The 21,399-nt window shown below is 37.7% G+C and overlaps 1 protein-coding gene across 1 annotated transcript in view; it reads left to right on the forward strand.

Moving 5' to 3' along the window:
* The first annotated feature begins 3,571 nt into the window (after positions 1–3,571).
* rasgef1ba (RasGEF domain family, member 1Ba) overlaps positions 3,572–21,399 on the forward strand; it is a 46,242-nt gene continuing 28,414 nt past the window's right edge. The window contains exon 1 of the mRNA XM_058375192.1: positions 3,572–3,592. The gene's annotated coding sequence lies outside the window, so the exon portion shown is untranslated. The remainder of the gene's footprint in view (positions 3,593–21,399) is intronic.

Genomic DNA, 21,399 nt, shown 5'->3' on the forward strand with positions numbered 1-21,399 from the left:
TGGAAGTAGTTTTACGTCAAACCATAGTTGGTTATTTGTCAAGACTATTTCACGTCTGTTGCCACAGCTGAAAGTAGCAGCACACTAAATCACCAATTCAATCAGAAATGCCACATGCACAACATTTTGTGAGCACAGTAGACGGCCGAGCCTCGGAACAGTGCTTTATATCAGTTTTATCATGCACTTCATTACTCTGGATTAAATGCTTCTGATTGCACACAATGTTTTATTTCCTGAAAGATTAGGAGAAAGTGTTAACTACTCAGGGCAAAGATGAAAAATTCGGTAGAACAAAAGATGACGAGACGAACAGGATTAAGGTGTATTTTTAGCAGAAGAGTTGCAGCAGCAAGTGACAGCTTTCTGATCCTCCATGCACTGGAAGCAGTTCAACTCCTACCTGCTGTTCACCTTCCACAGCCTTTCCACTGGAGAATCGCTTGTTAGTGTTCCAATACTGACCAAACCAGCAGGGATTTTTGTGTGAACCTGCCGCAAGTACACAGTTAGGGAGGCTTTTTGGGGCATCACTTGCTATGGGTTGTGTCTCAATCCTCCAGTAGGCTTAAGATTCACAGAACTCTTCGATGAGATCTTACATTCTCATCTAGTCAGGATAGCTGGAGATTTGTTTGTTTGTTTGTTTAATCATGTTTGATTTAAGCAAGGGTGTGAGGAACATGGTCTTATTATTATTCAAGAAATGAAGAACACAAGTTACAACTCATCTGAGATCCTGTTTTTAAAAACATCCAAAAGTCCACCACAAAATTGTGCTATAATTATGTTGTTTTATAACAAGAGGTACTTCCAAACTATTAATAGAAGTATGGTATTTTAGTGTTTTATTTATTTGCAATTCTATTTATTTATTTATTTATTTATTTATTTAATATCTAATTAATTAATATTAATTAATTAATTAATTAATTAATTAATTAATTAATTAATTAATTAATTATTTTTTTTCCTTTTTTGTTATTTATAAAATAAAGATTATTATTATAATTCAAACAATTAATAGAAGTATGGTATATTTGTAGTGTTTTATATATTTGTAATTTTAATGTTTTTATTTGTTTATTTTCTCTGCTTATTTATTTATTTATTTATTTATTTATTTATTTATTTGTTTGTCTTTAGCTATTTTGCTAATAATAAAATAAAGTTAACAAAATCAAATCAATCAAACTTATTTACTCAGTAGCATTTCACTAGTGGTACTAAGCAAGTACTTGATCCTTGATTTCTTGTTGTATAGTTTTCATTGCCCTAAGTTTTGGTTTTTAAATATATCACATTTACTGCAAAGTTATTACAATTAATTATTCACACTATTTTGTAGCCCTACTTGGGTGGGCGCTGCATGGCTCCGTGTGCCTGTGCTAGTTTTGATACCTGGCGTCACATTTCAAGCATGGTGTGAGAAAACAAACAGCTTCTCTTTGTCTCCCACCAAGAGCTAATAAAGTGAGAATTAAGAGCGCGGAGACGAGTGTGTTACTGCTTAGAGCCCTACTGCCCAGCAGCTGCATAAACACACACACCGCCGAGCCGAATTAGCACACTTAACGCCAGAAACACTCAGACACACCCAAGTCCTTCAATAATGCATGTCATATAGAGAGGGGACCACTCTAGTCTAATTACTTCATCTCCTATGCACAATGTCACTGTTGCTTTGTTTCTCTATGTCTTACATGGCTAGTTTTGTAGACCCTCAGCCCTGCTTCAGAGGGGTCATGGTCGCAGCTCCTGAATCATGTGAAAGGCAGACAAAGTGATGTATCTTGACGTGCAGTCTCTATCAGTTATAACATGGTTCCCAATTATAGTACCAGCGTTAAACATTTGTAAGCTGAATGAGCAGCAAGCAGTATTTTCTGACTCCCTGTGAAAAATCAGAAATACTAATACAAAGCTGAAGTAGTGTAGCATTCCGCGTTATCTTTCTAAAAGGCGCTGGTTGCCTGGTTACAGCGTGCAGTCTCAGATATGTGTGTATGGAGAATCTGTCACACTAGTCTTACAGGCAGCCTTCTTGCTATGTTGTGTGTGTGTGTGTGTGTGTGTGTGAGCTTTTAAAAAGGCTTATGACCTGGACCTGTGAAAGTAAAAGCATTCCTTAGGTAATGGACCATTGACATGTGTGTGTGTGTGTGTGTAGCAATGCGTGTGTTGCTAGAGAGGGTTATGACTCAAATTTCACTAGCTGGAAGTCTAGCCTGGAGAGGTGACAACAATGTAATGCGACTGAATATTTGGTTCTACATTTCCAGAAAACAATGGTGGGAAGATAATACAAAGACTACACTGCATCATTAATACTGGGAGCTGTCAACTGGTGGACCTTGGTCCTGATGTAGACTAAGTAAAATATTTCATCAGATTAAACTGGAAAAAAAAAATCCTGCAGTAGAGTTTAGAAACATGGACAAAGCTGAACATAGTCCAGCGGATCACATGCACCCAGTACTTGGAATAAAATTACATATGATCTAAACCAAATCCTCAGCAGCTTTGGACCTATCAGAAAAATCAAAATATTACAGGTTGTCAAATGGAATTAGATACCGAATCGAAAGCTATAACAGAGCTAGGTAGATGATCAAACCTAATAGTTCTGAGGAAAACCATCATTTTTATGGTGCATAAAGTTTTAGCTAAGACAAATCTAGATTCAGATACTGATATTGTAGATAATGTCTATCTGTGACAGACATGTAACTACAGACTTCTAGTTAACTAGATGACTAATTGCTAATTGTGTGTGTGTGTGTGTGTGTTTTTAAAGGTAATATACAGAAACGGCGTGTAATAGCACCGGTGGGACTGGAATGGAAATAAGGGCATGTTTCAAACTTTTACATATTTATAGAGCTTTGCATTCTTTATGAAGGTAAAGGTATAGAGATGTTATTAGGCCATTCATAGTAGTTTATTGGGCATTACAAGATATTAAAGCTTTAAATAAGTTAACATAGATCACCTTTATTAGTTTAAAGCGATATGTCCAGGGATAACGCAATAAAAACGCCAGCTGTAACCCACTGTATTTACACCCAAATTGTAGTATGACGAAATTCAAAATTTTAGGAGCTAGGACGTTTACGCACCAAGCGCCTTTGATTATTGATGTTTCTCCTTTATTTATCAAACTCTATAGGGCAGACATGGTTTATAAAACAATTCATACCAGCTTACTCCCACGCTGCCCTTGCCTAACCCTCCATATAACCATTTATGGTACATTTGTATCAGTTTGATCTTGTGTAACCACATATATATATATATATATTGTAGTAACTTGCCCAAAGATGAATAGCACAGTAAAAACATTTGGGCTTGAGCCCCTGACCTGAGAGAGAGAGAGAGAGAGAGAGTAATTTCACAACATCATTGACTTAACACACAGTATGCGTTTACACACGTCTACTCAGTGCACCGGGAATCTGCTGCCTTGTCTCTTTCCACAGCTCTTCCATCAGAGAGAGCCAAAATATGTACAAGAACAATAATCGGTCTCTTTTGTTCTCCACAGTGCAGAAGTCAACCCCATATCGGATTGAGGCATGTCTCCAAACAGCGGGTACGTAATGACTCCGATTTCCTGTTCAGTTTGAAAGACGAACGTCTCCTCGAGGCATTGAACATAGCTGCTTTTTTTTCCCCGTCACTGAATTATAAAGCATGTTTTAATAATTGTGCTCATATGTGCTTATAATCAAACTCATAATGCATTATCTTGTTAACTGACATGCATTAAATCCTCAAAATCATCTACAACTGTATAGCGTTCATCAGCGGTGCATAAAGTGCCTAATTTTTAATAATTGCCTGCCAAATTGGGTAATTATGCAAATGAGGCAGTCAAGTGAATTTTGATGAAGAATATCTCCCTGCATGCTTGGTGGTAGCAGAACTGAAGTCTATAAGTGAGCAAGCTCTTGATCAGAGGGCATACCTTGCCTCTGTCCCTGTTAACACACACACACACGTCACTCAAGTAGTCAAGCTCTGGAAGCTCGGCTTTGATCCTTATGAGAAAGAGAGAGAGAGAGAGAGAGAGAATGTTTCAGAAGGCTTGAATGCAGGCTTTCATTCTGCCGCATTCAGATTCTTGTTCTGGCAAAATAGCTTTTTTTTTTTGGCCAATTTATAGAACTGAGCACTGAATATAACTCAGTTTTGGGTTTAATCACAGTTACAGCCTCCCCCCCGCTGCTATTTTTGGTGTTGCTCATGTACATCTGATTAAATGTGAGCTACTTTCCTTCCCCTGTCTTCTTTAAAACCTGCGAAATTGACTAATATCTGTGGATTCGTATTGTAACCGTTGTAATGTAGTTGTAAATATTATGTAACGTTCATATAAAAGTTATGATTTTATTTTATCTGGAGTGATGAATAATACTCTCAGCCTCTCAGGCTTTGAAAGATCATTGTTTGTACTGTGTGGGTCTTATATTTCACTTCATGCTCATTGTTTCCTGAAGGCTGGGAAAGCTGGGAGTGGGTTTTTTTTTTTTTTTTTAAGGTGGACTGCATGAGCTCACCTCTCTATTGTTCCAGTGGCACCTCTAGTGAAAGCAAGGCAGGACATGCTGGAGGACCTCCCTTAATCCTTTTCTTTTAACATGTCTTCCAATATTTATGAGCAAGAGCATAAATACTTGTCGAATTGTAGTTAAATGTTAACTGTGTATGTGCGTTTTTCTTTCTTTTTTTGTTTTGTTTTATAAAATAATATAGATACACTCAATTCTTACTGAACAACGATTCCCTTTTATTTGATGAACTCTACCTTTGATTTATGAACCCGGATTATTCTAACCTCCAAAGAAAGATCGGACAAAATTGCGCAGCAGCAATCCCGCAGCATTCAGGAACTGGTTGTTGTGGAGCTTTTAGTGGCTGTAGGCACCAATTCTTCCCTCTACCATGTGCCCCTGCTCTTAAGACCGTATTCTTTTGTTCCTAAACCCATTTAACAAGGGAGAGAAAGTGGATTCTTGAGTGAGTCAGAGAAATGCTAGCTAGAAATGGCTCATCACATTCAGGCAATCTTTAAGAGACTGTCCAGGATCTTGGCCAAGCAAACATATTTACTGAATTTGTATTGCTTGTGAATGTTGAGAAATACGAAGGTGTTTATTGCTGTGATTTATCTGTACTTAATTGTGCTGTGCAAAAACGAAGTATAGTAAGTATTAGTTTAAGGTGACTAGTGAACACATTTATAATATACCCAGAGTTTAAATCACATCATGTGTTAATGTGTAATATGAAAAAGTCCCTATTGATCTAATCAGCAGTTGTGCTTTTTACATCTCGTGATCGTTTATATTGACTACATGATTATATTAAACACTGGTGTGGTACTTCTAATAGCACGTAGGGTAACTAATTTAATTTCGATCACATTATGACAAATAAGGTCATCATGTAATTGCATACCACAAATATATTAGCTTATAAAAACACCTGATAAATATAACATGAAATTAAATATTAAAACTCCAGTTAAGAAAAAGCTGTAAAATCCAGTTCTTTAATCTTCTAGAAATAATCAATGTGAGACAAATACAATATAAGTGTAGCTGGGCTAATCTCACAAACGTTTTTTTTTTACTGGATTTCCAAGGGTCAGCGTCAGTTCAGGTTACACCCAGACAATATCAGGATTGTAAAGCTGCAGCTGGCATTGCAAATTGAATTATTCCTTCTGTCCTTTACTCTCTGATAGTGATGTAGTGATGGTGATGTGGATTAATGTGGTGCCGCAAAACAAAGACATCTCTGTATAATATACAGTAGCAATAAAAACAACCTTCCCAACAATAATTCAAATCAAACGCACAAACAAAAATAAACAGGTTTATTGTGAAAGCAACTAAATTTGGTCCAGAAAGATTGAACATGTAAAATGAAATGTTCTCCACCTCTAGCATGTCATTGATTGATTAACAGGACTTTAGAGACCTGATCAATTTGAAGCAATAATGTGAACCATAAAGTTCGGAATCAATTAAGAGGTGCCTGTTAGGGACCTTTAGCAACATTTAAAGAAGTAATATAAACAAAAAGCTCATTGAAAGCCGAAACAAAGTGATGATGGATCAATCTATAGACATAGTATATATGTGTTACAATAACAACCACATATGCTCAAGTCTGATGGGTTGAAAATCCCCAGGACACAATACATTCATAAATCAAACCTACACAAACTTATCGATTTTCCGCTTTTCATGTCATAAAGGGCCGAGGATTTTAATGGCCATCATTACACAAGAGCATGCAGTGCTGCGCCTTCACTCGAGCGTCTGCCAACACTCTACTCTAGATGATTAGAAACAGGAGGGCTGACTTGATTATATCTGTCTGAGACTTGCTTCTGCTTATTGTCTGTCACTAACAGCAGAGCTAAGATTAGCTTTAGCGACTTGTGTCTGGCTACATGAAGCTTTAGTGGTTTGAGGTGCAAGTAAGACAGAAATGATGCTCAAGTTATGTTGAATGCAATAAATAAATGTCACAATTGTGAGTGGAGACACCCCCACAGGGGTCAGGGGACCAGTCTCAGGTCCAGGCTGGGGACCCCAGGAGGATTTGGTAGTTCACCGATATGGGAATAAAGCCATCTAAATATGACTATTTGATAGAAATGAATCACAGACCTGTGCATACCAGCTGAGATAAGTTTATATTTCTTCAATTTTGTAAATTGGGTTGGTATGAAGCTTTCTAGGAAATGCTAGGGCAATGGACAATATGCAAATCACTGTTCCTTCCAGCACTGTTAATAACTTCACTGCCCATTGGTTTAGTTTGGCATTATTGGTTTGCTCAGTGGTACTGAGATATTTAGGTGAGAAACACTGTGCTTTCCTTGTTAAAGCACATCAGAAATTCCAGACAAGAAGCAGAGCTTGTAAGAGACAAGCTCAGCAGGTGGTGATCCAGACCTGTCTTTCAGGAAAGAAAAAACAGTCTGTAGTTGGAAATCCATCTAGTTGAGAAACCTCAAGTGGAATCATTACTCCAACATGCTGTCAGCAATGTGTTACACAACATTTCCAATGGATAACAGGATGCCACTGAGTAACAAATGTCTGTTTAATAGTATAAAGATCTTAGCGATTAGAGAAACCCCTCAGAACCTACCACACCTGCATGCAATTCCTTACTCCATTAAATCCTAACCTTCCATAGAGATTGCTGACTTTTCTGACGTCAGTGTGTGTGTGTGTGTGTGTGTGTATCACTGACTACATGAATTGATTCTCCACTGCAGATTTAACTGCATATTTTACAGAAAGTTGCTGTCAGTAGATTTGTTAATACAGTTGTAAAACATATTTACAGTAAAGTTGTCTGATATATTCCATGTAGTACATTCAATTATTTGGCCAATACTTAAAATTACAAGTTACAAGCATGGGAAGAAGCAGCTCAGTGGTTTACATGTTGAGTTACAGATCAGTGGTTAAGGCTGTGGGTTGTTAACTGGAAGGTTAGTGTGTACAAGCCTCAGCAATGCCAAGCTGCCTCTGTTGGGATATATGGAGAAAGAATTTCACTGTGCTATAATGTATATGTGGCGGCACGGTGGCTTAGTGTTTAGCACATTTGCCTCACACCTCCAGCATCCTGGGTTCGAGTCTTGCTCCTGTTCACTGTGTGTGTGGAGTTTGCATGTTCTCCCCGTGCTTGGTGAGTTTCCTCCTCAGCAATGCCAAGCTGCCTCTGTTTCCTCCCACAGCGCAAAGACATGCTTCTAGGCTGATTGGAGTCTCTAAATTGCCCGTAGTGTGTGTGATTGCGTGAGTGTGTGTGCCCTGCGTTGGGTTGGCACTCTGTCCAGGGTGTATTCTGCCTTACACCTATGACCCTATTACGCCTGAGATAGGCACAGGCTCCCCGTGACCCGAGGATAGATTGGATAAGCAGTACAGACAATGAAATGAAATGAAAAATAATGTATATGTGACAAAAATAAAGGCATATTCATTAGCAAATTATGTGTTTAAATCCTAGCACTGCCAAACTGCCATGGTTGCATCCCTCAGCACAACACTTAACCTTCTACTCAGTTCTATTGTCTGGTTCATCAGATTCTTACACTGATGCATGTATAGATTTATGGCATCTTGTTCTGTTAGTTACAGAGAAATGTACAGGTTCTGTACCTGGAGTAACCTGAAGCATTGTACATGTTCTCTACCTGGAGTAACCTGAAGAAATGTACATGTTCTCTACCTGGAGTAACCTGAAGCATTGTACAGGTTCTGTACCTGGAGTAACCTGAAGCATTGTACATGATCTCTACCTGGAGTAACCTGAAGAAATGTACATGTTCTCTACCTGGAGTAACCTGAAGAAATGTACAGGTTCTGTACCCAGAGTAACCTGAAAATGTTTTTGTTTTTTGAGCCAACGACTACACATTATTTACAACGTTTTTGTCAGGGAATAGATTTTAAATCCATGTTTGAAAGGTCATCGATCCATTTCAGGTTTATGGGTTTCTCCTTCTTGAAGTAGATAGGTGCCTGCTCTTGCATGACTGAAAATATCTGTCTGGGAGCATTGCCAAGATGGCTGCTCTGTGACTGAGGCTCACTTTACTATCAGGACTTAGGGTATGGTACAGAAAATATATTGCAAGCCTTTAATATTCAAGGCTGCATGTTTGATCTTCACTGTGTCTGTGAAAAAAAACTTTAAATATTTGCTTTGCATGTTATACCTAGACATGTTATGATACGCAAAATTCAGATTTTGATACATGATACAATAGTTTATTGATTTAATACTGACATAGCAAGAATAAGCATTGCCTGAATATGTGCAAACATTGTATGTTATAAAAATACTGAAAGCGTGATCCGTTCAGACTCAAACAGAGTATAATGAAACAAAAGCTGTGCATCAGAATGGAACAGAATTAAACAAGACTAATTAAACATTAGCTCTCTGGCCAATGGTGGGCTCGTTTGCCAGTTCTCAGCAAAATATCCGTTCAAGTATATCTCAGAAAACCACACAGAAAATATCCCAAACATTTTGGCACTGGGAGAGTTTTCTTTTTCTAAATCTTTGCACTGGAAACAAGTTTGTTTCAAATCTCAAGTTCGGCATAAATAGCACAACCCTGGCAACTCTCATGTCATTGTCTGTCTCAAAAACTCTTTTGTTTTGTGCCATGACTGAAGCACAGGGCACTTTATTGCACCTTCAGCTGTTGAGCAGAGTTTGTGTGTTTGTGTTATTAATGTCAGTTACTTTTTGAGAGTGTTAGCTTGTGAAAAACACTGTGCTTAGGAGACGCACATATATATTTTTGAAAGCCAGTAGCCTCTCCTGAGTAAAGATAGGAATATTCCGGGAATTAAGCAGTATGGGCTCAATTAAATTTAAAATATTAGCAATATTTTATATTGTTTATTAATTAATTTGCAGCATTTTAAACGTTTGATTGTTTGTTTGCTAATGCATCAAATTTAGAGCCTTGATATATATATGATATGCTGTTACAACTCTAGCAATATCTGTGTGTATTTCTACCGCTGCCCAGCTTTTGTAAAGGTAGCCATAATATAAGAGCAGATGATATGACTGCTGTTTCATTAATTGTTGTAGACCACATGCTGCTGGATTTGCAGGTTCAGGCACTTTGTGCTCATGCTGTGTTAGCTTTTTCTTTATTTAAAGCCTGGACTTTAATTAGCTAAACGAGCCCTGCTCTTCTGCATCGACATTAAAAGGAGATGATGGCCATTAATTTCTGTGAAGACATCTGCTTACAGGCGTAATGAATTCAAACATTTTATTATCATCATTTTTCTTGTAGCTTGGTTATTAAATGTCATGGTTTTAAGGTCTCCAGTGATATGCGGTCCTTAATGTGATGCGTTTGAGAAGGGTTGTTAAAGTAATTATTGATGCACATTATTTCCTCTTCTTTTAGAGTCCTAACGTTTAATCATTGGACAGAAGCTTCATATCCAGAATGGCAAAAAATAAATGTAGAAATATTCCATTTATCCTTAACATTAAAAACACCGACAGGTTACGTGAGTAATATTATATTGTTACAATGGCACCTGTCATGAGGTGGGGTATATTAGGCAGCAAGTGAACAAAGTTGATGTGTTGGAAGCAGGAAAAATGGGCAAGTGTAAGAATCTAAGAGACTTTGACGAAGGCCACATTATGATGGCTAGATGACTGGGTCAGAGCATCTCTAAAACGGCAGACCTTGTGGGGTGAATTCTCTTTCATCTTCACAAATAAAGGCTACTATTCACATCAACGTGTTTTATATATATATGGACTATTGCTGGTTCTGTTTTTAAAATATATTGTTAAAATGTATTTAAAGCAGTCATATAATTTCCCTCAGTTAAGCTTCCCGAGAAAACACTGCTTCAGAACAGCTTTCATTATCACCTATTCTGTCAGGGTGTAGACTTACATAAACACACTCACAAACAGAAAGCAACACAGTCTTCGTCCAGATATAGAAGGTGAAAATGATGCCTGTTGTAGGCCGGCTTTTTGGAGACCGTATCTAACCACCCCTAAATAAAATGTTTGTACAGCTGTGCCTTGATTAATTAACCATTCATAGGATATAAAGCTTAGATAGTGATCAGTTAAACAGTTCAGCTTATCAATATATATATATATATATATATATATATATATATATATATACCATTTTTGGGACACTGATTGACAAGCCTTTAAGATTATAAGCTCATAAACTTCAGCCATTCGGGTAAATTTTTTGATGCCGACATCTTTCTTAACCGCTTTATTTGCTATCAAATATGACATATTGTTTTCTTCTGTTATATTTTAGCTGTCTTGTAAATGGAATTGTTAGCATACCAATAATTCGGATGTCTAGACCGAGAAAAGTGATCCCTTCCCTGTTAAACTGTACTAATTGCCATTGTGGACTGCTTTTGAAAATCATTTAATGATGTGAAACTAACTAATGTACCAGAGAGATGCTGACTTACCTCAGTCAGCGTCTGACTAATGCAAATGTCAGTGGTTGGCTTCCCAGCAACTTAATTATCACCAGCAAAAGGACATAATGAAGCATCCCTGCTCTTGGCAAGTTAAGCACATTAGGGTGAGACAAAGTTGGTTCAGGGTCCCAGAGAAACATTTTATAAATGCTGCCAAGCGGCAAACGACTCATTCAGTTGCTGAAACACAAAGGCCCATGCACAGCTCACTTATTCATTTGTCAGGTAAATACTCCGCAAGTTTTATGGGCTAAAATGTCACTCGTTTTAGAGACTATTTGACACTGAGCTTTGTGACCTGTCAGCAGTTTTGAAACCAGACATGCAGTCAGGCCCTAGTACAGACCCTTCTGGACAGGTTGTTCTGGATTTTACTTAAACTTTCACACACACTTGGGCGATAAATTAGACTGAAAAGCCATGAAAAGCTTCTTTCTTTTTGGGTTCATGCTCATACCAAAATGGAAACCATTGCCAGACAAGAAGATAGGCGCTAATTAAAAAGTGCTAGTGGAGTTGGAGTGGAGTTTTATCTCCTATTCAGAGGATGGTAACAGTAGGGGGTCCTATCCCACTATCCCACCGGAGAGGCAACAGCCGCTTTTTTCCCTCAACCTAATATAACCTCTAAGGATTGGAAACTTTTAAGACAGAGGTGGATCTGTGCCGGAGATTATGTTAACATATGCATGTTGAACAATAGCTCTCTCCGCAGGACTGCACACCAGAGGAAGTCAATGCACAAGATTAGTGCACAGGCTGAAGGCCAGTGAGAGGAGCTTAAAGGATTAATATTAATAACAACAAAAGCCAAATTGATTTTTTTTTTTTTCATTTCTTTTTCTTTTTTCTTTTAGGAAGGTGCTTGTTCTTTGCAAGCATCAATCTTTTTATCTGTTTCTGTCTTGGTCACATGTGTATGATGCCTCGCTCTTAAAAATACTCCAGGTCATACAGTGCTTCAAATAATTCAAATGATTGTTGTAGTGATGAATAAAATGCATATAATTATATGTATTTAAGAAAAACACATACAAATAAGCAAAACAATATGTTTAATGCAGAAATCTTCAATTCCAGATGTAGCATGCAATTATCAGCCAACACAGGACCACCTGCTGCTGTTAAATGATTTGATTTCCAGTTTAAATGAAATATTTCATCATCCAAGCCTGTTATTGTCATTGACAGTTGCCTTTCCTTCCAAATCCATGAATGATTTTGTCTTTATTTTTTTTTGAAAAAATGCATCGACCCGCAAGAGCCGCAACACTTTAATCAGCCATGATAGACAATTTGCCTGGCATTAGTGTATCATGATTTGATTGTTGATTGACCAGCTGCCTGAGGTTATTAGACATGACTGGTATCCAATAGCAACCGACTAGCCGAGCACGCTGGGAGGGCGGAATGGCGGAATTTTAATGAGTGCTTGTTGGCTGGGGAGGGAATGATTTCTCTTCTGCTTTAGCCACCAGCTTAAGACAAAGCTAATCATCAAGCCCACTGGCCTTCTGTCATCTGCATGACAATCTGGATCCTGATAAAATATATCCAGCATTAATCCTGAAGAGATCTGCTAGAAACAAAGGCTTTTAAATTAATAATAAACACTTAGGAATAGTATTAATCGACGTTGTTGAATCCTTTAATCTGATTGGTCAGATATTTTCTATAATAGCAGCTCTGACAATACTGACAGCTCTAATATGAATGATAGTTTTATATTAATGTAAATTCATGGGACTTGTTTAGCAGATGCTCCGTAAAATCTAAAGCTAACAAAACTTTTTTTGTTAAAGGAATAAACTAAGGAAAAAATGTATATTTATGGTGAATTTTGCTTGGTAGGAGATGTTTATTTTACATTTAGGAAGGAAGGAGTCTTCTTCATCAGAGCTCTGTATACGTTTTCAACCATGAGGAAATCTTCAGGACAGATGACTTTGCACTTTCTGCCCTCTCTGTAACACAAGCTGCGTCTTTGCCTTATTAACTTCAAGAGAGAAAAGAGAGAAAAGAGAAGCTGACTGTTGAAGTCTTACAGATGTCATTTATTAATAAATCAAAAAATAAACATTGGCTGTGAATTGCTGTGATATAAGAGGAATAAAGCACTTCAGCACATGCCGTCATTGGAAAATAATCCACTTTGGCATCATGTCACCTTGTCATGGATTATTTTCCCGTGTCCTTACTTGCATTAACTGGATTACTGAGTTTAAAATGACAGTGTGATAGTTTTGTCAGGTTTTGCACTCTAAGCCCCACTGGAGATAATATTTATACACTGTGTAGCGGTGCATTAGGAAGTCCCTGTTCGTTTTAATTCTCCAGTGACATACATATTGATTCCCAGCATCTGTTGCTGTATTTTCATTTCCTCTTGAGTGCTCACCAAAGAGTGCAGGTTTTTCTAGGTCAGCAGTCACTATCCATCACACTCTTTCATTTGATGTCATATAACAGACTGGATTGCCATGGCAACAACACCACCAACAAAAAAATATGACAGTGGCTTTCATTAGAAATAGGAGTTTTCCTCAAAGAGACACTGCTGTAACTCTCAGGGATTTTTGTAGCACTGGGATGACTTAGACTCAGTGGTGCATAGTCATGAAAAATTTCATCTAACATACAGTACTGACTGAAGCAAAAAACAGGATAGCAAGTCGTATAGAAGCAAATTCAACTATTTTGTAAGTGTTTTTTTTTTTTTAAAGGAGCCACATACGCTGATCAGCCATAATATTATGAGCAGTGAGAGGTGACGTGAATAAGACTGATTATCTCCTCATCATGGCACCTGTTAGTGGGTGGGATATATTAGGCAGCAAGTGAACATTTTGCTCTCAAAGTTGATGTGTTAGAAGCAGGAAAAATGGACAAGCGTAAGGATTTGAGCGAGTTTGACAAGGGCGAAATTGTGATGGCTAGACCACTGGATCAGAGCATCTCCAAAACTGCAGCTCTTGTGGGGTGTTCCTGGTCTGCAGTGGTCAGTATCCAGCAAAAGTGGTCCAAGGAAGGAACAGTGGTGAACCGGCGACAGGGTCATGGACAGCCACCGCTCATTGATGCACATGGGGAGCGAAGGCTGGCCCGTGTGATCCGATCCGATACTGTTGCTCACATTGCTGAAGAAGTTAATGCTGGTTCTGATAGAAAGGTCAGAATACACAGTGCATGAATGACGGGTCAGGGCTGTTTTGGCAGCAAAAGGGGGATCAACATAATATTAGGCAGGTGGTCATAATGTTATGCCTGATTTGTGTATAATAGGAATACATATAGCCTCTGATGAGACATAACAGAAACGTCTTTACTTATCCTAGGGGGTGTTTTAAAATCTGGCTATGACAGAACTGCATAACTGTAAGGTCTGAATGATATGACCTAATCCTCAGCAGTTTGCTGTCTGGACACACAAACACACACACACACACACACACACATACGCTTTAGTTTGTTTAGATTAAATTCAGGATAACAGTGTGGTGGTGACTGCTGGCGATATGTTGCATAACAGATCTAAAGAGCTCTAAGCCTTCTTTTCTGGTCTCTCACCCTCGATCCTTCACCTCAGCCTCCACTAATTCAAATACCAGCTGCACTTGCTTTAATAAGGGATGATGTTCTCTAGGAGGCTTATGTAATAGAACATTCCTGTAGGCCGGGAGATAAATAAAGAAAGCATTACCGTGGGCATGACGGACAGGACAACTGTCTCTTCTTGAAACATTTAAGTCAGTGGTTTGGGTACCTTTGTATACCATCATACATAATCTGAGAAAACTAACATGTCTAATATGTTGCCTTGTTTGTCACTGTTGCTGAAATCATGGCTTTATGTTATGTACATGCATAGAAAATACAGGGTAACAATGCAGGGTACATTGCATCTGTGTTTATTCAGACAATTAAAAAAATATATAAAGAAGCATTTATTACAATTGGTTCATTATGCAGCAATTTGTCATCTAATAAGCATGACGTATACTGTCTCTGAGAATTAAGTTCACAAATATCTAATTATAACTTGATACCACGAGTGTAGGACAGGTTGAGCTTCAGATAACATGCATAGTTCTGTTAAAATTCATACACTGCTCTGTAAATCCAGAGAGAAATGTTTGCTTTCATTCAGAAGGGAAAACGATCACGTGCAAGCTGTTGAAACTGGAACATCCAAGACTGACTGACCTTCCTGTGTGTTTTACTTGCAGCGAAAAGCTGCTTTGATGAAACTCTGACTCAGCTGTTTTACATGGACTGCTCATTATGGATTGCTGACTGTAGCCTCAACTTCCTCCTGAAGATGAATTCCAATAACAAAGTGGCTTAGAACTGTGCATTTGGAGAATGTTTAAGTGGTCATGTTGCATTTGGTTAGACAGTAAATACAAAAAAAAAACGTATTCTCTGTTCAGATGAACATTTCAACATAAAAGATCAGTAGGATGTCCCTACATTCCAAGCTCTTTAGATTAAGATGAGTGAACAGTTGCTTTTATGATGTACAATGACTTTTAGAATTATGGGCACCCTTTGTTTTGATATTCAGTCAGAAAAAAGTGTACATTAGTTTTATATGAATGTTGTCTCACAAACTGTGAACTTAAATTTTTCATTACTGGTCGTTCAAGATACACTATATATTTCCAAAGGTTTTGGGACACCCCTCCAAATCATTGAATTCAGCTGTTGTTTTTCAGGGGTTGGGCTTGGCCCCTTAGTTCCAGTGAAAGGAACTCTTAATGCTTCAGCATACCAAGACATTTTGGACAATTTTATGCTCCCATCTTTGTGGGCACAGTTTGTTCCAACATGACTGCACACCAGTGCACAAAGCAAGGTCCATAAAGACATGGATGAGCGAGTTTGGTGTAGAGGAACTTGACTGGCCTGCACAGACTCCTGACCTCATCCTTATAGAACACCTTTGGGATGAATTAGAGCAGAGACTGTGAGCCAGGCCTTCTCGTCCAACATCAGTGCCTGACCTCACAAATGTGTTTCTAGAGGAATGGTCAAACATTCCCATAAACATACTCCTAAACCTTGTGGAAAGCCTTCCCAGAAGAGTTAAAGCCGTTATAGCTGCAAAGGGCGGGACAACTCTATATTACATTCATGTGCATGTAAAGGCAGACATCACAGTATTGGAATGGCTCACAGTCTCCACTCTAATTCATCCCAAAGGTGTTCCATCAGTTCGAGGTCAGGACTCTCCTCCACACTGAACTCGCTCATCTATGTCTTTATGGACCTTGCTTTGTGCACCGGGAGCATGAAATTGCCAAAATGTCTTGGTATGCTAAAGGATTAAGAGTTCCTTTCACTGGAACTAAGGGGCCAAGCCCAACCCCTGAAAAACAACACCTGAATTCAATGATTTGGAGGGGTGTCCCAAAACTTTTGGCAATATAGTGTATGTTCCTAAAATATGACTAGTCCTAAAAAGTAAATCTACTTTGTTAAATGTCAGAAAACAAACCGCATCTTTAGTTTGATACTGTTTTGTTCTGATGATGTGAAATGTGAAAATCTCAATTTTTCTGGCTCTTATTTTTATGCTGAGGGAAAAAAAAACAAGCTTCTAATACCAGAGGAAAATCCTTGCTAATGTGTAAAAATAAAGCATTAGTCATTTCAATAGAACAAGTGAGGCAGCAGTGGAGTGAATTAAGCTGTGAGTTTTGTTCTAGACAAAAGATCTATGTTTAGCCTGAAGGAAGTAGGGAATATTTTTTTATTCCTTTCATTTGTCTCTTTATCCGTGGTTAAATAGGTTGAGTCATGTTTAATTCATGGTGCTATGCTAGCTCTTGGCAGGCTGAGAACTGATTCAGTTAAGGGAGATTCAATTTGTTGTCAATTGTTAGATTGTTCAGCAGGATAATACATTTAAAATTTGCTTTCGTCCATTGTGCCTTTGGTTTTCTATTCTGTCCAGGTTTCTCCAAAACCACCTGTTCGATGGTAAGATATTCAGCTTAGGAGTAGAATAGTAATTTTTAGTTAGCATTGAAAAAATGACTTTATACCCCAGCATTGACTATAAGTAATTTTCTCGAACAACATGAAGCTGTAACGTAAATGATGACATGGACTGTATGGTATTTCTTACTTCACAATGGACTGGAATGTGTTTTTACACTTAAACCACAGTGATTTGGCAATTATGACCATTTTAACACTCTATAGTTAGTTCTTTATTTTTGATAAACAGCAATTTCCTCACTATCTGACCTTCTCTCTCTTGAACTTAAAGAGACAGCTTGTTAATTTACTGTGAAGTGTAAACTCTCCTGAACTCCTGATGACTTTCTCCTGCAAAGAAATGGCCCAAAGCATTGCACGCGCCTCTTACAAGGTACTGACACCCGAGGCTTCTTCCATAAAAAACTTCTCTGCCTTGCACCCAGTATTTTAAGGAAAGGCTGTAAATCCACCATGAGCTAAAGGGATTACTGATAAATAAATGATAAAGATAAATAAATGAATGAATGAATATGTTTACAGATTCTTCATTTGCGCTTTTTATACAGACCATAAACATGATCAAAAATGCATGGATCTATGGATATTTGAGAATCAGAAAAGTGTCATAAATTAAGGCCAGATCCATGTTTGAGTACGGCATAGTACATACTGACTACAACTACACTACAACTGAACTTTGGATCTTCGGTCTAATTCTTGATGTCTAGAATTCAGATCATTCTTCGCATTCACATTTACATTTCTGGCTTTTCGCAGACGCCCTTATCCAGAGAGGCTTCAGGTCAAGACACAGGGACGATTCTAGGATTTTCATTTAAGGGAGGGGTCAGCCCCCAATTAGGGTATAATAGTAAAAATAAAATAAATAAATAAACAAATAAAATAAAATAAACGTTTGACTAACAGGGTAGGATGGTAAACTTATTGCAGCATTCCACTGTATTGCATAGATGTGTATAACATTTGAGTACTGAACAAGCCAAATACAAGTCTTCCTGATCTCTCTCTCTCTCACACACACACTTGTCCTCTGATCCTCGCTCTGCGACACCGCGGTCTCCGGATTGAAGAACACGCTGAAAGACGGGGAGGAGCCAAAGTCTGCCGCCGTTTTCATATGAAATTTAAAGGCGATCACGAATTTGTGTAGCGTTTATGGTGAATCGCAGAATTTTTAGGGGGCCTCAGTAGAAATGGCTAAAGCCCCCCTAAAAATGGCCTAGTGATGCCCATGTCAAGACAAGAAGCTTTTATTGTCATTTCAACCATATTTAGCTGACACAGTACACAGTGAAATGAGACAACATTTCTCCAGGACCCTGGTGCTACATAAGACAACATAACAACATATAGCTGCAAAACAGAACAACAACACACAGCTTTAGACAGAGAGTAAGATGTCCTAGCTACATAATGTGCAACGTGTGAAACCTGGTGTGAACAGTGCGGATACAAAAACAACACAGAGCAGTACAGGACACAAATGTGCAAAACAGAAGAGCTGTAAACAAGTGGTTTCCTATAACATGTATGCTTGTAAACATGTATGTATTGCAGCAGTTGGTGACAGTTTGAAAAGTGCAAGAACAGCAACAGATCATACGACTTTTGTATACAATTGAGGGTAAAGAGCTTTGCTCAGGGACCCAGCAGTGGCAGCTTGGCGGACATGGGATTCGAACTCACAACCTTTCGATTAATAGTCCAACGTCTTAACCAAATCTTTGGTCAACACATGACAGTGTAAGCGGCAGATATTAATCGGTGTCGATTTCGATGCCATTAACCTCCGTGTGACTTTAAAGAATGTGTGCAGTCGAGCATATCAAAGTAGCAGACACCTCTTTGAAATATATATTACAGCTCTGTGTACAAAAGCCGCTTTCAGCATCTATTACACTATATATATATAGTGTATATCTGTTGTCACACACCTTAGAGGATTTGGTCTCTATGTGTGTGGGGGGTGGGTGGCGGGTGATGTGACATGGTCAAAGCAAGCCAATAAAACATAGAACATGTGTTTATTAAATTAGAATGGGTGTGTGTTTTGGGGGCCATGTTTCATATCCTTGGTAGAATCAAATGTCCTCACAAGAAGAAGGAATATTACTGAGATTAAGGTAAGGGGTTAGATTTAGGTGTAGCATTGCATTAATTTGCTGCAATATAGATGTCAGTAGAAGATAAGGACGGTAAGACAACCCTGTGTGTGTGTGTGTGGGAGTCAAGTAAAAAAAGACCAGCCAAGCTACAGAGCTACCGGCATATTCCCAAGGCAGTAACTATTCCCTGGAGTGTGAGAGTGTGTGTATGAGTGTGTGGGACAGAACAGGTGCAGGGACTGGCTGACACGCTCAGCTCTGTGACTAATGGTGTACAGAGGAGGAAAGGGTGGGAAGATGTGACCGGTGCTGTCTCAAACTGACCTGAAGCTTCTGACTCGTCCAAGTTCATCAGTAATCCTACGCACTGTATCAGAGTCTTACACAAATGAGACATGAGGTTATAAGACCCTGTTTATATATTTTTGTGTGTGAGTTCTAATCTGAAAATTACCTTGAAAAAAATCTGTTGTTTTTTTCAGTAGTTAAACAGGACTACTACTACGAAACACAGAGGAACCTGAGCTCAGGAGCTAAACAGCGACGTTGGAGCTGTGATGTGGAAGATTACTTAATAATGCAGTTCCATAATACTTCATATATGCACACTATATCTTTAGCACAGTTATTGCATTAAAGCCTTGTGTAAATTGCAGTCTAAAATAAATAAACACAGTTTTATTCACCCTTGTGCTCAAGTCAGAATGTCCTGAACATAATTTATACAATAGTAATATTGTATAGTAATATATTTATATAATATTAAGATTTTTTTTAGTCAAGCAAAAAATTTGGGGGGTTGTTTCACCTTTATTTTATTTTAAAAATAAGAACATTTTAAGATCTGTGTTTTTGAGGCAGATGGAAAAGAGGAAAAAGAGATTCACATCCTGTTACCATCAAGCCATGTGCATATGCAAACTTGTGTGTTTTTAATGAGGCTGCTGAAGATGCCTCATGTTTTACTCCCTTCTGCCTGTCTGACTTAATGAATGATGAATGAATATACCTGCCTAGCTAGATCATAATGAACTACCACTGGCAAGGAAATGAAAGCTATACATTGCCCAGGAAAATAAGGCTGGAACCATCTAATTGCTTCTGACATTATAATGTCCTTTATTACCACCATGGAAGATTTTACTCCTGTGGCTAAAAAATAAAAGCTGTATTAAATGAAAATATTGGTCCTCTTGTGTATGTTACAAGACAAAAACACATTTCTTTGCTTTTTTTCCCCGCAACAATTTTATATGCTCATTATCATAGGCTTAAAATTGCAGCTCATTATGTATGTAATAGCGTGCCGTAAATGAAAGTGTTTTATGTTTCTAATCTAAACACAGTGTTTGCCATTTTTTTACAATATAATACTAGTAGTAGTAGTTATACTAATTTTAGATACTGCTGTACAATTACTAGGTGTTATGGTTTAAATTGGAGTTTAGTAGATGGCTCAGATATGGTGCCTTGCATAAGTATTCACCCCCTTGATTTTTCTTTATTTGTTGAATTGAATTGAATTTAATAGGGATTTTACCATTTTTACCATATATATATATATGTATATATATATATATGTGTGTCATCCCACCATTAGCTACAATTACAGGTTCTGGAAAATGCCTCTATCGGGTTTGTGCATTTGAATAATGATATCTTTGCCTATTCGGCTTGTCAGAATTGCTCAGTGTCTGTCAAATTGATTAGAGACGATTAGCGAATTGTAATTTTCAAATCTCGCCACAGATTTTCAATTTTATCTGGACTTTAAGTGGGTGATTCTAACACATTCAAGTTCTGGGTTTTCGAAGCAATCTGTGCAGCTTTTTAAAAATTTTATTTATTTAGTTATTTATTTATAAATAAATAAATAAATAAATAAATAAATAAATAAATAAATAAATGGATTTAATAATGCTCTGATTTTTTAATTTTTTTAAATTTTTTTAATTAAACCATGATTTTCCAGAACTGTGTCTATTCATCTTCATGCATCATTTATTTTTATGCTTCAGGAACAGGTCTATTTATGCTTTGTCTATATCATGTGACACTTTAATTGCACACACAGGCTGACTCAGTTCAACTAGTCATGTGACTTCTAATGGAAATTGGTAGCACCAGAATTAGTTTTATTTGTAAATAATAATAATAATAATAATAATAATAATAATAATAATAATACTTGAGCATCCTGGGTGATTTTGAATCAAGACCGCTTCAAGGCAATCCACAGT

The sequence above is a fragment of the Hemibagrus wyckioides genome, linkage group LG22, assembly GCF_019097595.1.
Source record: "Hemibagrus wyckioides isolate EC202008001 linkage group LG22, SWU_Hwy_1.0, whole genome shotgun sequence".
Classification (NCBI taxonomy): Eukaryota; Metazoa; Chordata; class Actinopteri; order Siluriformes; family Bagridae; genus Hemibagrus; species Hemibagrus wyckioides.